The sequence below is a fragment of the Antechinus flavipes genome, chromosome 2 (genome assembly GCF_016432865.1).
Source record: "Antechinus flavipes isolate AdamAnt ecotype Samford, QLD, Australia chromosome 2, AdamAnt_v2, whole genome shotgun sequence".
Lineage (NCBI taxonomy): Eukaryota > Metazoa > Chordata > Mammalia > Dasyuromorphia > Dasyuridae > Antechinus > Antechinus flavipes.
In genome coordinates this window covers 325,317,768-325,336,703 of record NC_067399.1, presented here as the reverse complement: position 1 = coordinate 325,336,703, position 18,936 = coordinate 325,317,768, and the positions used below count along the sequence as shown (strand labels likewise).

General features: G+C 35.4%; 1 protein-coding gene across 7 annotated transcripts in view; it reads right to left on the bottom strand.

Moving 5' to 3' along the window:
• The window catches only part of KTN1 (kinectin 1), a 141,004-nt gene extending 125,069 nt beyond the window's left edge, over positions 1–15,935 (bottom strand). For 4 of the 7 annotated variants that reach the window (XM_051977717.1, XM_051977718.1, XM_051977719.1 and 1 more), the window contains exon 1: positions 15,709–15,934. The gene's annotated coding sequence lies outside the window, so the exon portion shown is untranslated. Of the gene's footprint in view, positions 1–15,708 lie in introns of all 7 variants that reach the window. The other 3 variants (XR_007950660.1, XM_051977714.1, XM_051977715.1) reach the window with 1 other exon arrangement.
• Positions 15,936–18,936: the final 3,001 nt, after the last annotated feature.

Genomic DNA, 18,936 nt, shown 5'->3' with positions numbered 1-18,936 from the left:
CACTCAATGCCTCCACTGCCTTTTCTCTTGTAATTTGGTTTCCAATTTAAGCACTCAGCAAAATGCTCTCTCCAAAATTACCAACAATCTTTTAGTTGCCAAATCTGATCCTAATTTCTCAGCCCTTATTCACCTTGACTACTCTTTTACATCTGACACTGTTAACCATCTTTCTTCCTGGATAATCTTTTTCTCTCTGGGTTTTCAGAACACTTTTCTCTCCTGATTCTCCTATTTTTTAGCTGTTTCTTCTCAGTCTCCTATATGATATACCCCCCTTAATGAGGGACATTCCCCAAATGTAAACAGAAGCACTATCTGTAGTTTTTCCTTACTAGTTATTGAAACCATCCTTGATATAGAAATAATTTTGAGAGTTAAAGCTCAAGCTCTTCACAGAGCTTTCTGATAACCCAAAGTACAAAAAATCCAGCCCATCAAGAGTCAGGAGCCCTCAGGACCAGATTGATTTATATGTGAAATCTACCAAATATTTAAAAAACAATTAATTCCAATACTATATAAACTATTTGAAAAAATAGGGAATGAAGGACTCCTACCAAATTCCTTTTATGAACAGACATGGTACTGATACCTAAACCAGATAAGATGAAAACAGAGAAAGAAAATTATAGACCAATCTCTCTAATGAATATTGATGCAAAAATCTTTAAAAAAATTAGCAAAGAGATTACAAAAAAATCATCCCCAGGACAATACATCATGACCAAGTAGGATTTATACCAGGAATGCAGGACTAGTTCAATATTAGGAAAACTATTAGCATAATTGACCAAATAAATAACTAAATTAACAAAAACCATATGAATATCTCAATAGATGCAAAAAAAAATTTGATAAAATACAACATCCATAAGAATAAATGGACTTTTCCTTAAAACAATCAGTAGCATCTATTTAAAACCATCAGCAAGCATCATATGTAATGGGGATAAACTGAAACCATTCCCAATAAGATCAGGAGTGAAACAAGGTTGCCCACTAACACCATTACTATTCAATATTGTATTAAAAATACTAGCTTTGGCAATAAGAGAAGAAAAAAGAGAGTAAAGGAATTAGAGTAGATAATGAGGAAACCAAATTAACACTCTTTGCAGATGACATGATGGTATACTTAAGAGAACCCTAGAGAATCAACTAAAAAACAATTAGAAGTAATCCACTTTAGCAAAGTTGGATACAAAATAAATCCACATAAATCATCAGCATTTTTATACATCACTACCAAAATCCAAGAGATTTTGCTGCAAGAGATACAAAGAGAAATTGCATTTAAAATAACTGTTAATAGGATAAACTATTTGGGAATCTATCTGACAAGGGAAAAGTCAAAACACTTTCCACAGAAATAAAGTCAGATCTAGGCAATTGGAAAAATATTAAGTGCTATTGGATAGGTCAAGAGAATATAGTAAAGATGACAATACCCCCTAAACTAATATATTTGTTTAATGCTATCCCAATCAAACTCCCAAAAAACTATTTTACTGACCTAGAAAAAATAACCTTCATCTGGAAAAACAAAAGGTCAAGAATTTCATGGGAATTAATGAAAAAAGAAAAGCAAATGAAGGTGGTCTAGCTGTACCAGATCTAAAACTATATTATAAAGCAGCAGTCACTAAAACTATTTGGTATTGGCTAAGAAATAGAGCAGTTGGTCAGTGGAATAGGTTAAGTTCACAGAACAAAACAGTCAGTGACTACAGCAATCTAGTATTTGACAAACCCAAAGATCCCAGCTTTGGGGATAAGAATTCACTATTTGACAAAAACTACTGGGAAAATTGGAAACTAGTATGGCAGAAACTAGGCATTGACCCACACCTAACACCACATACCAAGATAAGGTCAAAATAGGTTCATGATCTAGACATAACAAATGATATTATAAACAAATTAGAAGAACATAGAATAGTTTACCTCTCAGATCTGTGGAGGAAGGAATTTGCAACCAAAGAAGAATTAGAGATCATTATTGATCACAAAATATATAATTTAGATTATATTACGTTAAAAGGTTTTTGTATAAACAAAAGTAATGCAGAGAACATTAGAAGGGAAACAAAAAACTGGGGAAACATTTTTACATTCAAAGGTTCTGATAAAGGCTCAATAGTTCAAGCCATTCTCCAATGGATCAATGGTCAAAGAAAATGAATAATTTTCAGATGAAGAAATTGAAACTATTTCTATTCATATGAAAAGGTGCTCCAAATCACTATTGATCAATGCAAATTAAATTGAAATTAAGACAACTCTGAGATACCTCTACACACCTATCAGATTGGTCGTTATTGTTTCCTGTCATCTTAGCCAATATCAGAGGGGATGTGAGAAAACTGGGAGACTGATGCATTGTCAGTGGAACTCTGAACGGATCCAGCCATTCTGGAGAGCAATTTGGAACTATGCTTAAAAAGTTAATAAACTGTGCATACCCTTTGATCCAGCAGTATTTCTACTGGCCTTATATCCCAAAGAGATCTTAAAGGAGGGAAAGGGACCCACATGTGCAAAAATGTTTGTGGCAGCTCTCTTTGTAGTGGCTAGAAATTGGAAACTGAATGGATGCCCATAAATTGGAGAATGGCTTAATAAGTTATGGCATATGAATGTTATGGAATATTATCGTTCTGTAAGAAATGACTAACAGTGTGATTTCAGAGAGGCCCGGAGAGACTTAGATGAATATGAATTGATATTAAGTGAAATGAGCAGAACTAAGAGATCATTATACATAGCAACAAAAAGATTATACAATGATCAATTCTGATGGACATGATTCTCTACCAATAATGAGATGATTCAAATTATTTCCAATTTTTCAGTGATGAAGTGAACCATCTATACCCAGAGAGAAGACTGTGGAAACTGAGTGTAGATCACAACATAGCATTCTCACTCTCTCTGTCATTGGTTGTTTGCTTGCATTTTGTTTTCTCTCAGTTTTTTTCCTTCCTTCTTGATCTGATTTTTCTTATGCAGCAAGATAACTATATAAATGTATGTACATATATTGGATTTAACATATATTTTAACATATCTAACATGTACTGGACTACTTGCCAGCTAGGGGAAGGAGTCGGGGGGAAAAGAAGGGAAATTTTGAAACAAATGATCAATATTGAAAAATTACCCATGCATATATTTTGTAAACAAAAAGCTTTAATTAAAAAATAAAAATAAAAGTAAAACAAATAAATAAAAAGAGTCAGGAGCAACTCCCTCAGCCTTTTGACTAGCAGAACAACAGAGCTAACACAATCAGGAAAGCTGTATTCAAATGAATCAATACGATATCCCTGCCCAGTATCCTTCCCATATTTCAGCTATTATTTTATCTGCTAAATGTTAAGTGTTTGATTTATGCCATACCAATTCCACACCTGACGCACCAGGATGATCTGTAGGACTGTCCTAAGATACTAAAAGTTCTGTCATTAGCATTCTTCTGTTCTCTCTTTATATAAGGGATTCTGGCAATCTGATAAAGTCTAAGGACTTCTCAATGTATTTAAATGCATTAAACAAAATATATATCATTACAAAGGAAACAAATTAAATTGAAATATAGTTATGAACATTTTTTTAAAAACAAGTTTATAAACTCCAAGTTAAGAATTTCTATGTATCATTTCTGTGCAAATGACTGATCTATATATCCAGTCCTAGTCTGTGCCTTAAGCCTCACCAAAACCATCTTCTGTATATTTCAAACAGGGTATTCCAGCAACAACTCTAACTCAGCATGTCTACAACAGAATTAATGATCTTTCCCCAAAAAATCCAATAGTGTTCTGTCGGAGGCAAGGTCATTCTTCCAGGTTAACAAACTTATTATTAGCTCCTCTAGTTCATTACCTATGTGCCATCAAATGCCAAATCTTGCCTTTCTCCATAATTATCGTCACCATCATAGTTCAGGCCCTCATCAAAGTAACCTCTTAATGGATTACTCTATGACCTCTTGGACACTGGTCTCCTTGTTTGCAGTCTTTTCACACTTCTCTTCAATCCAAATCCAAACAACTGCCCTAATAATTTTTCTGAGCACAAAACTGACATATCACTTTCTTTTCAAATAAACTCCAGTGGCTTCTTATTGTTTCTAGGACAATAGATACTTTTCTGTTTGGCTTGGAAACCCTTCACAATCTGGCCCTAACCTATCTTTCCAGTCTTGTTACACATTAACTACCGCCTACTCATCACCCCTGAATTCTACAAACCAGCCAAAGTGAAATTACACTCCTCAAAAAAAGGCATTCCATCTCCCAACTGTGTACCTTAACCAGCTATTCTCCCAAATCTCAAAAACTTCCATCCTAACCTTATCTCAAAGATTCCTTTTCTTCCTTCATTTTACTTTCTATCATCTACCTTCTATATTTTTTCCTGATCCCAACTATTATTGTTATTCCCAGGGGCTAGCACATAGGAAGCTAATAAATGCTTTATAAGTGGTTCAGACCAACTTAAAATAAAACAGTTTAATAAGAGCTAAATTTGAATTTAAAGAACAGAGGATTTTTCCCAAAGTCCAGATTAATTACAACTAATTTATAACTTTGGGTAATCATTTAGCCTCTTTTAGACCTTTTATTATGCATACATAAATGGAGAGGGAGCAATAGATCACATCCTAAGGTTCCTTCCAGTTCTACTTCTTTGATTTAAGCTTCTTTAATTAAACTAGCACTGTAGGATATAGAATTCTTTGTGCCTTTCATTCAGGTATGACTGTAAAGATATGGTCTGTTCAAGAGACTATGAATCCCTGCCTTTTCCTTTCTCATATTTTAAGCACATTACCAAAATACAAATGCTGAAAGATTTTAACAAGGTGAGAAACACAGTCTGTAAACATTTATAAAGTTCTAGCTAAAGAATGGAGAATAGAAGTAAAGAGAGAAAAGTATACATGGATAAGTAAATCTGAGACTTAGTCAGCAGAGAGAAATTAATCAAATGTGTAGTAGCTGATGACATCATTAAAAGGCAGAGGTGAAGAGTTCAAGACAGAGTGACAAGATATCCTTGGTTGGTGAGCATGATCTAGATGAACATCAAGCAAGAAAATTATTGTCATTAGACAAACAGGAGAACTGGGAGAACAGTGTCAAGAAAATCTAGAGAGAAAAAAATATCAAGGAGGAGAGAATGATTGATAATGTTAAAATCTGTAAGAAGTTTGGAAATATGAGGAATGAGAAAAGGACATTCAACTTGGTAATTAAAAGACTGGTAAAGTTGGAAAGAGACCAATCAGTTGAATGATGAAATAAGCAATTATACTGCAAAGAGTTAAGAAAACTGAGAAGAAAAGAATAGGCTGCATTGTATTTGGGCAAATTTGCTGTGTTTCTAACAGTATAGAAATCCATCTTTTAAAAAAAAGTGTAATTGTGATTCTTTGAAAACCACGATATACAAAAAAAAAAAAATTTCATGTGAGCAAAAAGAAGTATCTAGTGGGTAAACACAAAGAAGAGGATAAAGAGCATCAAAAAAACATAATAAAGAAGAAAATTATTAAGTCCTGTGACTAGAGTAAAGGATAACAAATGAACAATACAGATATTGAACTGGTACTCATAAAATATTTAAAAAGACCTAGAAGTGTGCTTTCAAAACATTGAGTAATCCTTTTAAAAGATTCTATGGTAGAACACAGATATTAACTGAAATGGATAAAAAACTTACAGATGAATCACACAATCTGTATTGATGAAGAGAATTCTCACATCAAAGAGATCATAAATTCACTAAAGTATTAGAGATTAAAAAAAAAGACAGTAAATGCTATCACACTTGACCAGTTATTTTAGGAGTACATGATACAACATAGTACTTGAATCATTTTCCATAATCTCTATCTTTAAAAAAAAATAATAAATGGGGGCAGCTACATGGTGCAATGGATAGAGCACCAGCCCTGAAGTCAGGTAGACCCAAGTTCAAATCCGATTTCAGATACTTAACACTTCCTAGCTGTGTGACCCTAGGGAAGTCACTTAACACCAACTGCCTCAGAAAAAAATAAAAAATAAATGTTTAGAAAGTCCAAGTTTTATCCTTAAACTTCTCTTAACTCACTGAGGAGCTATAAATTTCATTCAATTATTCTTAATCTATTTTTAATTAAGCCAGTTCATAGACTATAACAAATTCTTCTACATAAAATAATTTCAATTTTAAAAATTCTTTTTTACTCCAAAATTATTTTATACATTATCTAGTTTTATATATCTACTTCTACATCCCAGTGTAGCAAAAGTCCATACAAAAAGTGGTATTGTCACAACAAATTAGACATTTGCTCAAGTTTCTGTCCATTACCCAATCTATTTAAGTGAAACATTGACTAACAGGTATGATGCTGTTGTTTTGGTAGGTACTTTCTCTCTAATCTGAGATTTCATTATTATAAGAAATTCTCAATTAGGAAATTCCCTCTACCAATGCAGATCTAAAATTGTTTGTTAACTTATAGAATTAGACAATTAGCTGAGACATTATGCAACTTATACAGGAATCGGATCTGAACTTACATCTATCAAACTCCCAACCTAGCTCTCTATGGTGACTCTCTCCTTAGGTATCATTTTAAATGTAGCATAATTAATTTAAAAGCTGTATTCTTAATACCTTAAAAAGCAGATTTTTTTTCAACATTTCATAATTATACCCATTTTGCTTTTGGTAGCATTTATTAAGACTTCAGGGATTAAATTTGAAGGAAAAGGTGTAAGGATGAATTAAGTAAGAATATTTCCTTGGAAAATTGAAAGGTTGGAAAAGTCCCAAGTCAGACTTGACCTCAGCTTAAGAAGCTATCAGTTTATCAAAGAAAAGATAGTTAATAAAAAGGGATGAAAACAAGACTTATTCTAGTCAGCTATAGGAAGCCCCTATTTATACAGATGTCACCATTTTATAATTTGTAAAAACATCTTTTCTATCAATACTTAAATTTATTCACCCTAAATTTATATCCCTTAAGTATAGTTCTCTAGTTTTAGTATTCTGAAATTTGATGAGAAAAGGGTTTTATACTATTCATACCTTTAATATTCGCTTCCCACTTTAATTTAAAGAAAATCACTTAATAGATTTTTTTCACTTACCACATAAAAGCATGAAAAAAAAAATCTCATTTTAACCAACATTTCTAAAAATGCTAAGAAAGGTATCTGGGTTTCATGTCTTCTTTGACCTAATTATCTTCATGAAAAGCATTTAAGATAAAACTAATATTTCAAATATGAGAGGACTAGATGAATAGAACAAGTAAAAAAAAAGTCACAATCTGAAGTCACAGAATCTAGACTCTACTATTACTATCTGCTCAACTCTTAAGTCCCTTTGCCTCATTAGGCTTCAGGTTCCTCTAATAACATAAATGTTATTAGAGTAAATCATCCCTAAGTTCCCTTCTTAATCTAAATAAACTAAGTAAACTACTTTTAGCAGTGAAACAAGTGATTGATCTAGGAGTCATTGCTCAATTATCCTTGCAAAAATCAAAGGATTAATGAGGGAAAAAGTCCTTGAAATAAATAACCAATCTCAATCTACTCAACTGACAATCTCACCCATAAAGCCTTTAGAGCACAATGAAGTATATAACAAAACAAAAATATTAATATGTAGCTTTTGTAATTAAGTACATTTTCAGAACTACATGAATTCTATATTCTTTTGGGGAAAATCCGTTCCCTAACATAACTTAACAAGTAGTACAACTTAAAAAACATTTTAAGTGAATAAAAAGCACTTGGATTAAAAGTGATTTGCCTTTGTTTTCTAGTTTGCAACTGTTACTCTTTATATTTTTCTCAGTTCTTCTTATTGGATATTGTCTTTCCTTTCTGTACACTTTCCCAGGTCAAAAAAATAAAAAACTTCAACAATAGTAATATGTAAACATTTTAAATACTGTTAAAGAACTTTAACAAAACTCTGATTTTACCACATCATTATAGGGAATGAATTTATGAGGAAAAAAAGAAAAGCAGCTATTATAATTTATACCTCAATTACAAAGCTACTGAACTCATACTGCTTAGTAAAAAAAGTACTACAGGGGAAAAAAATGCCTAACATTTCGGCTAATATACTTCAAGATATTTAACAATCCCACTGGATTTGAAAACAGAAGACATCAGCTCTACTCGTCATTCCTCAGCACTCATGAGTTTCACATTTTCAGTTTTGGTTATTCGTGGGTTGACAACCTATAATTAAATGTGAATCCAATTTTTGAATTGAGATTTGCTGTGTAATGTGGAAAATCACAGACAATGTATGTTTGTAAACAAAACTAAAAAAAAAAGTAAAATGCATGAATACTAAACATTATTCATATACTTTATCATTTATGAACTTAAGTACCCATATACAAATTTATTATATAAAGTTAAATTTTGTTTAAAGCTTCAGTGTTCTAAAAAACTGTGAGCTAAGTATTTTCTTTGTGAATGCCTCCTTTTTTAATCTTCTACCATTCAGACACAGTCAGGTGATTTTCTCTTGCAATTATCCTTGCATCTTGAGCTTTTCATAGAAGGAAATCATGAAGCAATTGCTGCAGTTACAATAAGAGTTGCAAAGATTCTAATCTCATTCAGGTGTAGTGTCTTATTTTATTTGGATTTTTGTGTTAAATAAGAAAGATCAGAATTATTAAAAATAAAAGATTTGGGGTGAGATCATGTTTTTCCCCCATTCATGAGGGTCCTAAACCCTTAACTGTCACAAATGTTGAAGGACTTAAGATTGACCAAGTCATTTAATATCTATGGAATCAACTTCCTCATCTGTAAAATGACAGGTTTGGAAAGTTAGGGGCCCTCCCCCGAAAAGATGAGAAAATAAACTACCCTTACTCTTCTTTACAGAGATAGAAGCCTAAGGATACGGAGTACTACATTTAAAAGTAATACTTTTAAATCTAATTGATGTTCTAATATTCTTCACTGTTACAGGAAATGACTTGTTGGACAAAAAAAGATTCTTGACATGACAGCAAAAGAACAACAAAGATGGCAATACTTCCTTGCTAAAAATGTCTTCTAGTTTATGACCCCAATAATGAAGAAGGTAAAAATATGAATCTTCCTCTCTTCCCATATAGAAAGCAATAGCAATAAGGTGTTTTGTCTTTTTAGTCACTTGCTATTATCCTATATTAACATCACAGTAGTCCAATCCAAAAATATCTAATTATCCATCAATCATAGCCAGAGTGGCATTTATCAGCAAAGACTTTGTTACAAAAGAATCAGCATAACACCTAAAATTTTATCCAGAAAATAAGATCCAAAATAAGAAACATAAGAAAAAGAAATTTCATGGGATAAAGTAGGATTTGGCCAAATTTAACTATTTAGATAATGCTAACCATATAAAATAAAAACCTTCAGTTGCACTCATCAAAAAGCAAAGGGGAAGGGGAAAATGCTTTGTGAATTTTATTTTATTCATAGCATCTCTATGCTAGGCACTGTGCTAAGCACTTTTTTTAAAAAATGTTATCATATTTGCCTCAATAACCCTGTAAAATACGTGTTATTTTCCCCATTTTATAGTTGGAGAAACTGAGACCAAGAGAGATTACAAGATTACAAAGCTAAAATCTAAGGTCAAATTTGAATTCATATCCTCCAGACTCTGGACCCAGTGCTCTATCCCTTGTGCTATCAGTTGACTCCCAAGAACAGAACAAACTTTCTAATGAAATGATTCAAGGTAAGTCCAATAAATTTGTGGAGTCATCCGCATCCAGAGAGAACACTATGGAAAATGAACATAGAACAAAGCATAGTATTTTCACCCTTTTTTGTTATTTGCTTGGGTTTTTTTTCCCTCATGTTTTTTTTCCACTTTTGATCTGATTTTTCTTGCACAGCATGACAAATGTAGAAATATGTTTAGAAGACTTGCACATATTTAAACTCTTATCAGATTGCTTACTATCTAGGCCACAGGGGTCCTCAAACTACGGCCAGATGAGGCAGCATCAATCTGAGATTGATGATTATCCCCCTCACCCAGGGTTATGAAGTTTCTTTATTTAAAGACCCACAAAACAAAAACAAAAGTTTTTGTTTTTACTATAGTCCAGCCCTCCAACAGTCTGAGGGACAGTGAACTGGCTCCCTATTAAAAAAGTTTGAGGACCCCTGATTCTAGGGGAAGGGGGAGGGAAAAGAAGAGAGAAAAAAAATTTGGAACACAAGGTGAATATTGAAATTTATCTTTGTATGTATTTGGAAAAATAAAATACTATTTAAGAAATAAAAGAAAGAACAACCTCTGAAAGTCAGCGGACTTGATTCAAATCCCTAATGCTTAATACCTACATGATCCTGAGCAAATCCTTCAATCTTGCTAGGCCTCAGTTTCTTCTGTATAAAATCAAAGGAAAGGCTGGTGAAAAGGACAAGTGTTTCCTGGTTTTTTCACCTGCAAATAAATTACTCAAAGCTTCATATCCTCTATCAGGGGTTGTTCTGAAATCAGGCTCAACACTAGTTGGAAATCCAATTTGAAAAGGGAACAAATGCAAATGTTGTCAAAGGAGGACATACCCTTATGTACCAAGCCTAACTTGCTCTTTAAGACCTAGCAATTTGCTGAAATTTGACAGATGTACATTCTTACATTAGATTAAGTCAATTCAACTAATTCTCAATTGTGCCTACCAACATTCCACTCTAATAACGTATGTGATTCAATTTCACTGTGTAAGGAAATGACTGGTTATTGTTATTAGTTATTTTAAATTTTTTTTTCCAATTTCCACTTTCTTCTTCAGTGCATGATAACAAGACTTTTGGCATGAAGATTTTTTTTAAATCAAATGACCCAAATGGGTTAAGTCCTTATTCATGCCAGATTCTCCAGCTACCAATTTAACCACCCATTTTAACATGAGGAAACGATTCAAAGATCACATGGGAATAAGATTATGAGTTGATGTCAAAACTAAAATGACAATCTTTTCCATGTAAATTTTTTTCAATATATACTAGAATCAGCAATCATTATATAGTCTGAGATTCTGATTTCCAAGGGGAATGATGAAAATTTAATAATTTCAACTCTTAAAAGAAGTATTCGTAACTCTTATATAACATTCTAACGAAATACTCCAATACTATATCTCCTTGCATTATATAGTACTAAAAAAAAAAAAAAAAAAAAAAAAAAAACTTCTACTTTTCCTCATTCTGCTCCAGTACTCTCATTACATTCTCCCTAGATGTTTCTGGGAAGATACTAATTTTATATATTCCATAAATACAAAGAAAAACCCATGTCAAATGATAAGCTACCCTAAAAGGATAGAGATGAGCAAGGTGATTTCTAGGAAGATAGCAAAGAAACATCTCTTAAGAGGTGACAATAGGTCATAATCACTAAGACCAAGCAAGGGTAACTGAACTTTATCAATTCAAGCAAATCATGCTATTAACGTTGATGTAAGTAATGGTTGAAATTTTCCCATTAGCCCTGAATCAGGTAAAGAAGTTAATAGATGGAGATAGCTAGATGGTTCAGTGATAGAGAACCAACACTAAAGTCAGAACCAACACTTAAATCTAGCTTCAGACATTTAACACTTACTAGCTGTGTGACCCTAGACAAGTCACTTAATCCCAAATGCCTCCCCAAAAAAATGTAACATAGTAAAGAATATTCTATCCCATATGAATAAATAATACTACTACATGCAAATTTGTGTTGTGTCTTGCCCTTTCCCAATGAATTGATCTAGTGGATTTCTATAATAGCTATTCATCAAATCATCTACTTTTTCCCCAATTATCCTTTGTATTTACAACTATTAATTTAAAAGATGTATAATCTGCTCTCTCCAAGCACTGAAAACATTGAAAAAAAATTCTAATTCATAACTTGACAAATTATAAGTTAATATTTCTTTCTTGTAACATACAACAGAATTTATAGAGCATTTACTCATTCATCTAATTCAAACGTTTTCCTACATTTATTATTTTTTTAAAAATTGATGTCAAGTTACATTAGCTTACACTGAAAAAAGCAAAAAAAAAAAAAAAAAGATAAGGAAGGAGAGTGTTCCACATATAAAGGAAAGTCAGAGAAAATCCATCCTGGCACCAATAAAGAGGCTAGTGCACTGTACCAAATATTACATAGAGAGAAATAAGGTGTATGAGTAAAAAGTTGTAAGGGACTAAGCTATTAAAGGCTTTAAAACTCAGAGGACTTTTATATTTGATCCTGGAGATAATAGGGAACCACTGGAGTTTATTAATTAGGGGTAAAATCCTAACTAATAAGATCAGTTTGTCAGCTGAGTAGAGAATGGATTGGGGTGGGGAGAAAGAGGAGAGAATTAAGGCAGGGAGATCAATGAAAAGGCTACATCAATAGATCAAGAGTGACAAGATGAGGGTCTGCACCAAAGTAGCTGCAATGCAAAAAGACAGGGCATATAGGAGATAAGTTATAAAGGTAGAAACTGCAGGATTTAGAAATAGAGCGCTACATAGAGAATGGGACAATAATATAAAGAATAGAATACCTATGTAGCAAGACTGGGCGATTGAAAGGATGGAATGTCTTGTTAAGTAACAGAAGTTAGAAAAAGAGATCCACAAATATAAGATTAACAATTTTGAAAAAATTTATTAAAAATTAAAGATTTTAGGTCTTGAAGAGGTAAATTTCATATAGCTATAAAATTCATTTATTTAGGACACAAGACTTTTCTAACAATGGCACAAAATAATACAGGTACTGTAGTTTTAGAAATGGTCAGGTGCAACAGCATTACATAAAAACTAAGAAATTTTTGAATTTATTAAACACTTCTGAAGTAAGTGGTTTAGAATTAAGTGCCTCCCCTTCCTTTCTTCTCACTTTGTTTAACCTTTTGTATTCTGGCTTCCAATTTCAACCTTCAATAGAAATCTAAAGTCTTTTCTCAATCCTCATAGCATATGGGAATTACCTAGTTTCCATTTCTAAAAACGAAATGACTATTCCCCCAATATTCTCTAAATTTTCATAACTTCCTTCCTCGTTCTCCTACAAGTCTGTGTCTTTAGCTACATGTTCAACAAGGTGATGACCACTAATCATAGTATATCTCAAAACTCTGTCCTGGGACTTCTCTTTCCCCTTCATACTATCTGACTTGATTTTAATTACCATCTCTATGCAAATAGTTCCCAGATTTACTTTTCCAGTCCTAAGTTCTCTCACCTCCTTTTACAAATTTCCAAATAGATCTTAAATTCAACATTTCAAAATTGAATCATTGCTTCTCCCTTTCAAATCCTTCCTCTTCTGAACTTCCCTATTATTGTCCAGGGTACCAACATCCTCCTAGTCACTCAGACTCTCAAAGTAGGTGTCTTTCTCAATGACACTCAATGAAAAGTCTGAAGCCTATTCCATCAGTAGTCAAGACCCTGTTTCTACCTTTCTAACATATGACCCTTTCTAGTCCCACAGATTCTCTGATGCAGACTCTCACTAATTCATACCTGGTTTATTTCCATCAACTCAATCTCCCTGCCTCAATTTTCTCCCGACTCTAATCTACCTTTCACTCAGCTGTCAAACTCATTTTTCTCAAGTTAACCTCACTACTTAGTAAATTCCAATGGCATCCTACTTGCCTGTAGGATCATAGAAAATTCTCTGATTTTGTAAGTCTTTCATAACCTGGCCCTCTCATACCTTTCTACTCTTCTTACAACTTATTCCCCTCCACCTATTCTTTGATCCAATAACACTGTTCTCCTTACTGTTTCTCATACAAAAAGCTACATTTCTCGACATTTTCACTTGCTGTCTCCCATACCTGAAATGCTCTCCCCTCATCTTTTCCTAGGTCTCAGCTAAAATCCTGGTGCTCTTTACTTTGATACCTTGCCTCTGGATAATCTCCAATATTTCCCGTTTATTTACCTTCATCTTGTTTATAGCATGTAGTCTACCTCCATTAGACTATGAGTTCCTTGAAAAAGATCTTTTTTTAATCTTTCTATGTCCAGAGTTTAGCATAATGTCTAGCATTTAATAGGCACTAAACTAGCTAACCAATATTTCCCACAACATTCTAAGCCAAAAAAAAAAAAAAAATTGAATTCATAAAGAAAAAGTCCAAGACAATAGTTGACCCAACGTCTAAATCAACTCAACAGTCCATCTATACAATCATTTCAAAGCTAAAAAGTTGAAATCAGTCCACTCAACCTCAATCTAAAGAGCAAGAGGCTGAGGAAACTGTGGATGAGTGATAGCTCTAAGCTAACAATCAAAATTGGAGGATTTTAAAAAGATCATAAAAAGACTGGATAAGCCCAAACAAGAAACAAAAAAGCTGTATCTTTTTTTGTTCAATTGTATCTTTTTTTGTTCAATTCCTCTCTAATACGATGTTTTCACCACAAAAATTTATTTACATAAGCTTTCCACATTATATTTCAATTAATTACGGTGGCAAATTTCTAAAAGTTAACCTCAACTACAATTTTAATTTGTTCCATTAAACTCACCAGGACTCTACAGCAATTCTGATTTAACTCAAAATTAGTTAAGAACCATTAGAAATTATGACAACCTATAATTAAAAGAGCCTTGTCTTGAAAAAAATTAAAATTACTCTTGCATAGAGCTATATGTCTCTTTCTTGGTCCCACTTTTCACAATGCAATTATATGTTACTTCACCAGAGATTAATATAAATAGCTGTGGTGCTATCCTATTCTTATTAAATATAAGGCATTTTTATTATCGATTTTTCTGAGGCAGTCCTGCTTTTTCACTGAGATTTCCATAGCACCGAAAAAAAATCTGCCTACGGAAACTAAGGGGAGGAAGCTGCTCAGGAAGGATCCTTCCACTCCAAGGTTCTGACTTCATTTCTTTAAGGTCATATTTTCAGAGGCTTCACGCTTTGGGGAGGGCGGAGAGAAAGGAGGAGAAAAAGGGGGCGCGGGAAAAACTTGGGCAAGGGAACAGCTCTTCTCCGGGAAGTCTCTGTGGGAAAAAGTGGGGCGAGAACAGCAGCATGGCAGCGGCATGGCCCGGCACCGGGCAGAGCGGGAGGGAGGGCCTGTTCCTCCGGCTACAGGCGATAATCCTCCCTTCCTCCGAGAGACCTCGGTACGGGCTAAAAATAGGTGCCTCGGACAGTCACCTCGCCACCCTTCTCGGAGTTGCTTCGGACATTCCCGAGATGCCCCTGGGAGGAGACGTCGCGGACCCGTTGGGCAGCTCGGTGACTTAAGGAGACCCTCTTCCTCCCCGGGTGCCCTGCGCCGGGGCCAAGTGTGGAAAAGCCAGCGAAAAGACAGAAGAAAAGAACAGCCCCGACTTCACTGCCCCGCCCCCGTCCCGTCCCCCGGACCGGGCCGCATCGCTTGGGCCTCCGCCCGCCACAGCGTCCCGGGAGAAGGCCGGGAGAAGCGAGCGGCCCAAGGCCTAGAGCCCGCTAAGGCAGGGAGGCCCGGCCGCGCCTCGGGATGAATCCCCGCGGCCGCGCCCCATTCCCAGCCCAGCCGGGCACGGCCCGCCGTGGCCTCGTTCGCTAGCTCGCTCGCTCACTCCCTCCCCCCGGGGCCAGAGGCTCTTAAGACTCCGGCCCGGCCCTCCTCCTTCCCGGCCTCCCTTCCTCACCGTGCGCGGCGGCCGCGGGACCGGTGAAAGGGAAAAGGGGCGGAGGCTGAAGGAGCTGAGGCTGGTCCCGAAGCTCGTGAGCGAAGGGGGAAGCCCAGTCCCGACGCGCCGCCGCCGTCGCCGCCGCCACTCAGGTGCCTGTGTCGCCGCCCGGCAGGAAGCGGACAGAGCTGAGGGGCGGAGGCAGCCGCGGCACGTCCCCGGCGTCTGGGCCGCGGGTGCCCGGAGACCGGCCCCTTAAAGACACAGGCGCTCAGCCCTCCCTCCGACCGCCCCGCCCCCGCTCTCGCCCCGCCCCCGGCCCCGCGCGACTAGGACCGGCCCTCACTCCCTAGCTTGGCCATCACCTTGGGAATTCCCGGCTGCGTAGACGATCTGGTGTTCTGCCGCACAGAAACCCGCCGGGCGCTGGAATTCAAGAGTTGTATTTGGTGAGAGGGATAAGGGGACGCCTTTTTTGAGGCTCAGCCAACGTCACCCGAGTCCAGCTACACCGAGTGCCCTCTGGCTCCCTGTTCCTAGTGCCGACTGCAATCACATGCCTTGCAAATGCCTGGTGGGCCATGCCCAGACCACCAACTGCTAGCTGGTCAGGGACTTTGAATCTGGAAAAATTCGACAACAGCTAATAAATAAACGCCTACTTAAGCTCCTACTGTGTGCCAGGCAAGATGCTACTCGCTACATACAAAAGGAGGCAAAAGGGTCTACCTTCAAGGAGTTTGCAATCTAATGGGCGAAACAACGAGCAAACAAAAAGATACAATCTATATACAAGATAAATAAAGTTTTAATAGAGAAGGCAATAGAACTAGAGTTTGAGGAAAGCTTCCAATAAAAGATGGGATTTTAGTTGGGATTCAAATGAATGATAATAATTGTTTTACTGTTATTTGGTAACACCATTTATATATAAACTTTTATATATTATGTAAGTCTATAGCATTTTAAGGTTGTCAAAATGTTTTACATGCATATTACCTTATTTGATTCCCATCACAACCCTCCTAAAAGAAAAGAGACCTGATCCTTCTCATTGGAGTCATCTCCCGCCTACATCCATGTGAACCTTCCTCCACTTGTTGGAGAGTACACTTGTCAAGAGTACACAAGTTAATGGAACTTAGATGATCTTGTACAACTTAAATAACTTCTCTGGATCTATTTTCTTTTCTATAAAAGAGAGTTTTTGAAAAAGATGATTTCTAAAGTCTCTGACACTTCACTTTATTTTGCAAAATATACGACTCAATGTAGACATAGATCACTTAGTTTGATATATGATTTAATTAGCACTTTTATTTTCCTTCTTGACACAAGTAAATTTGTTATTCTTTCTCCTTGCCAGTTAAATTTATCAGCTTTCTTAGCCTCTTTGGGTGATTTAATACTGACATGCTTATTATGAAGTGAAATGGATACCAAATCTACAAGGTATGAACACCTCATTCTCTTTTATATTTCACATTATGTCCTACATAAAAAGATGTTTTCATAAAAAGTTTTTGTGGAATCCTTATTAGGAATTTCTACCCACCCTCTTATGTTTTGAAGTACAATATAATATGATATAATTAACTATAATTAACACATTTAATTTACCTAGTATGTAATTAAACTCCACAGTTTACTGCAATGGAATTTCATGGAAAATAACTAAGCTGTGCAAAAAAAAAAAGGGGGGGGGGCAGCCAGGGATTAGTGTTTGGAGGGTAGGAATTCAAGCTTCTGACATCTGTAATACCACTAACTAGATAGAGCCTATTCTCTGGCCCCTTATTAAAGACGCTGCACTACCAGCAGTGCATGATGGGACCCTTGCTGCTCTTGAAGAGGGACTGAGGAAATGGAATGTAGAAATGGGAATGAGATGAACTGGCAACTGAGCTAGGAAGAGCTGTCCACTCGAGAGTCTATATAAGGAAGAAAAGAGAAAAGCTCCTCCATCCTTTCAGCCCATCACTTCAGGATTTGGTAAGTTCTCCCTAGGAATTCCAAAAGGAGAGAAAAAAAGGTTCCTCTTTCCTCCCACCTCCACAGAAGCAATAGTAGTTACACACACACACACACACAAGTCAGTAAAAACATGTACTTGCCTAGATGAGTCTAAAACAAGATTTAAAATCCCTGGATGACTTTTCCTTTGTATTTTTTTTTTCCTAAGCATAAGGTGGATAAATCGCAACTTTGAGAGATGGCTGTATAGATGCTTTTGCAACTAATTCAAGAGTTCCTGTTCTGCCTAGTGGAAGATATTTCATACAATTACACTGTTTTATGAAGCTGAGTATGAATTTATTTATGAATTCTGAGTATGAATTCCTAAAAATGAAACAAAAGGAAAAAATTACAGATGTTTCAAATGACTGTGAAAAGGAGATAGACTTATTTGATTTGGATGGCATGAACCCAACTAGCAAAGCAACTATACCAAAACAGAAAAATTCACTAGAGTTGAGATTTGCTTTAACCAGCATGAAGATGCTCTCACGATATTTGATAGAAAGCATTTAAAACATTTCAGGACTTACATACAAGAGAATATATTTAATAGCCATTGCCATAGTAAAAGCCATAAGAGAAAAGATGCTATTATAAGAGAATATCAAAGATAGGCAAGCAACCAATATCATCATGGCAGAAGCAACTTGAAAGAACTTTTGAAGATATGTGGGAAAACATTGGAAGATTTCATCAATATCTACCTGGTAAATATAGTAGAAAATCTGCCATATTGCCTTATTAAAAAGAACAAAAAATAAGCATAGAATCCAAGAGTGTACCAGAAATTCTAGCTCTTTTTAACTGTCAATTGAAAATAAAAGACAAAAGTTAAAATGAATGTTAAATCAGTGCAAAGAACAAAAGGAACAATTCAGCATTTATCAAAAACTTGAATACAAAGATTTGAGGAATAAAGAAACAGAGAGAGAGAGAGAGAAAGGATTTATATCTTGAAGGAGGATATAAAAAATTCATGATCTATATTGTCACAAGCAGCCTAATACAATGAAAATGCAAGTTAGATCAGAAGAAAGGTTATGCACCATTTATATAATGAAGCTATAATGAAAACTAGTTTCTCTGCAAAACTGGAAAGCAGCAGATCCAGATAAAATCTATAATTAGTGGGTCAAATTCTTCACACATGAATTACCAGGAAGTCACCTTACCGGGTTCTTCTCAGACTGACCCCATCTTTAACAGGAGGCATTGAATATTTACTTG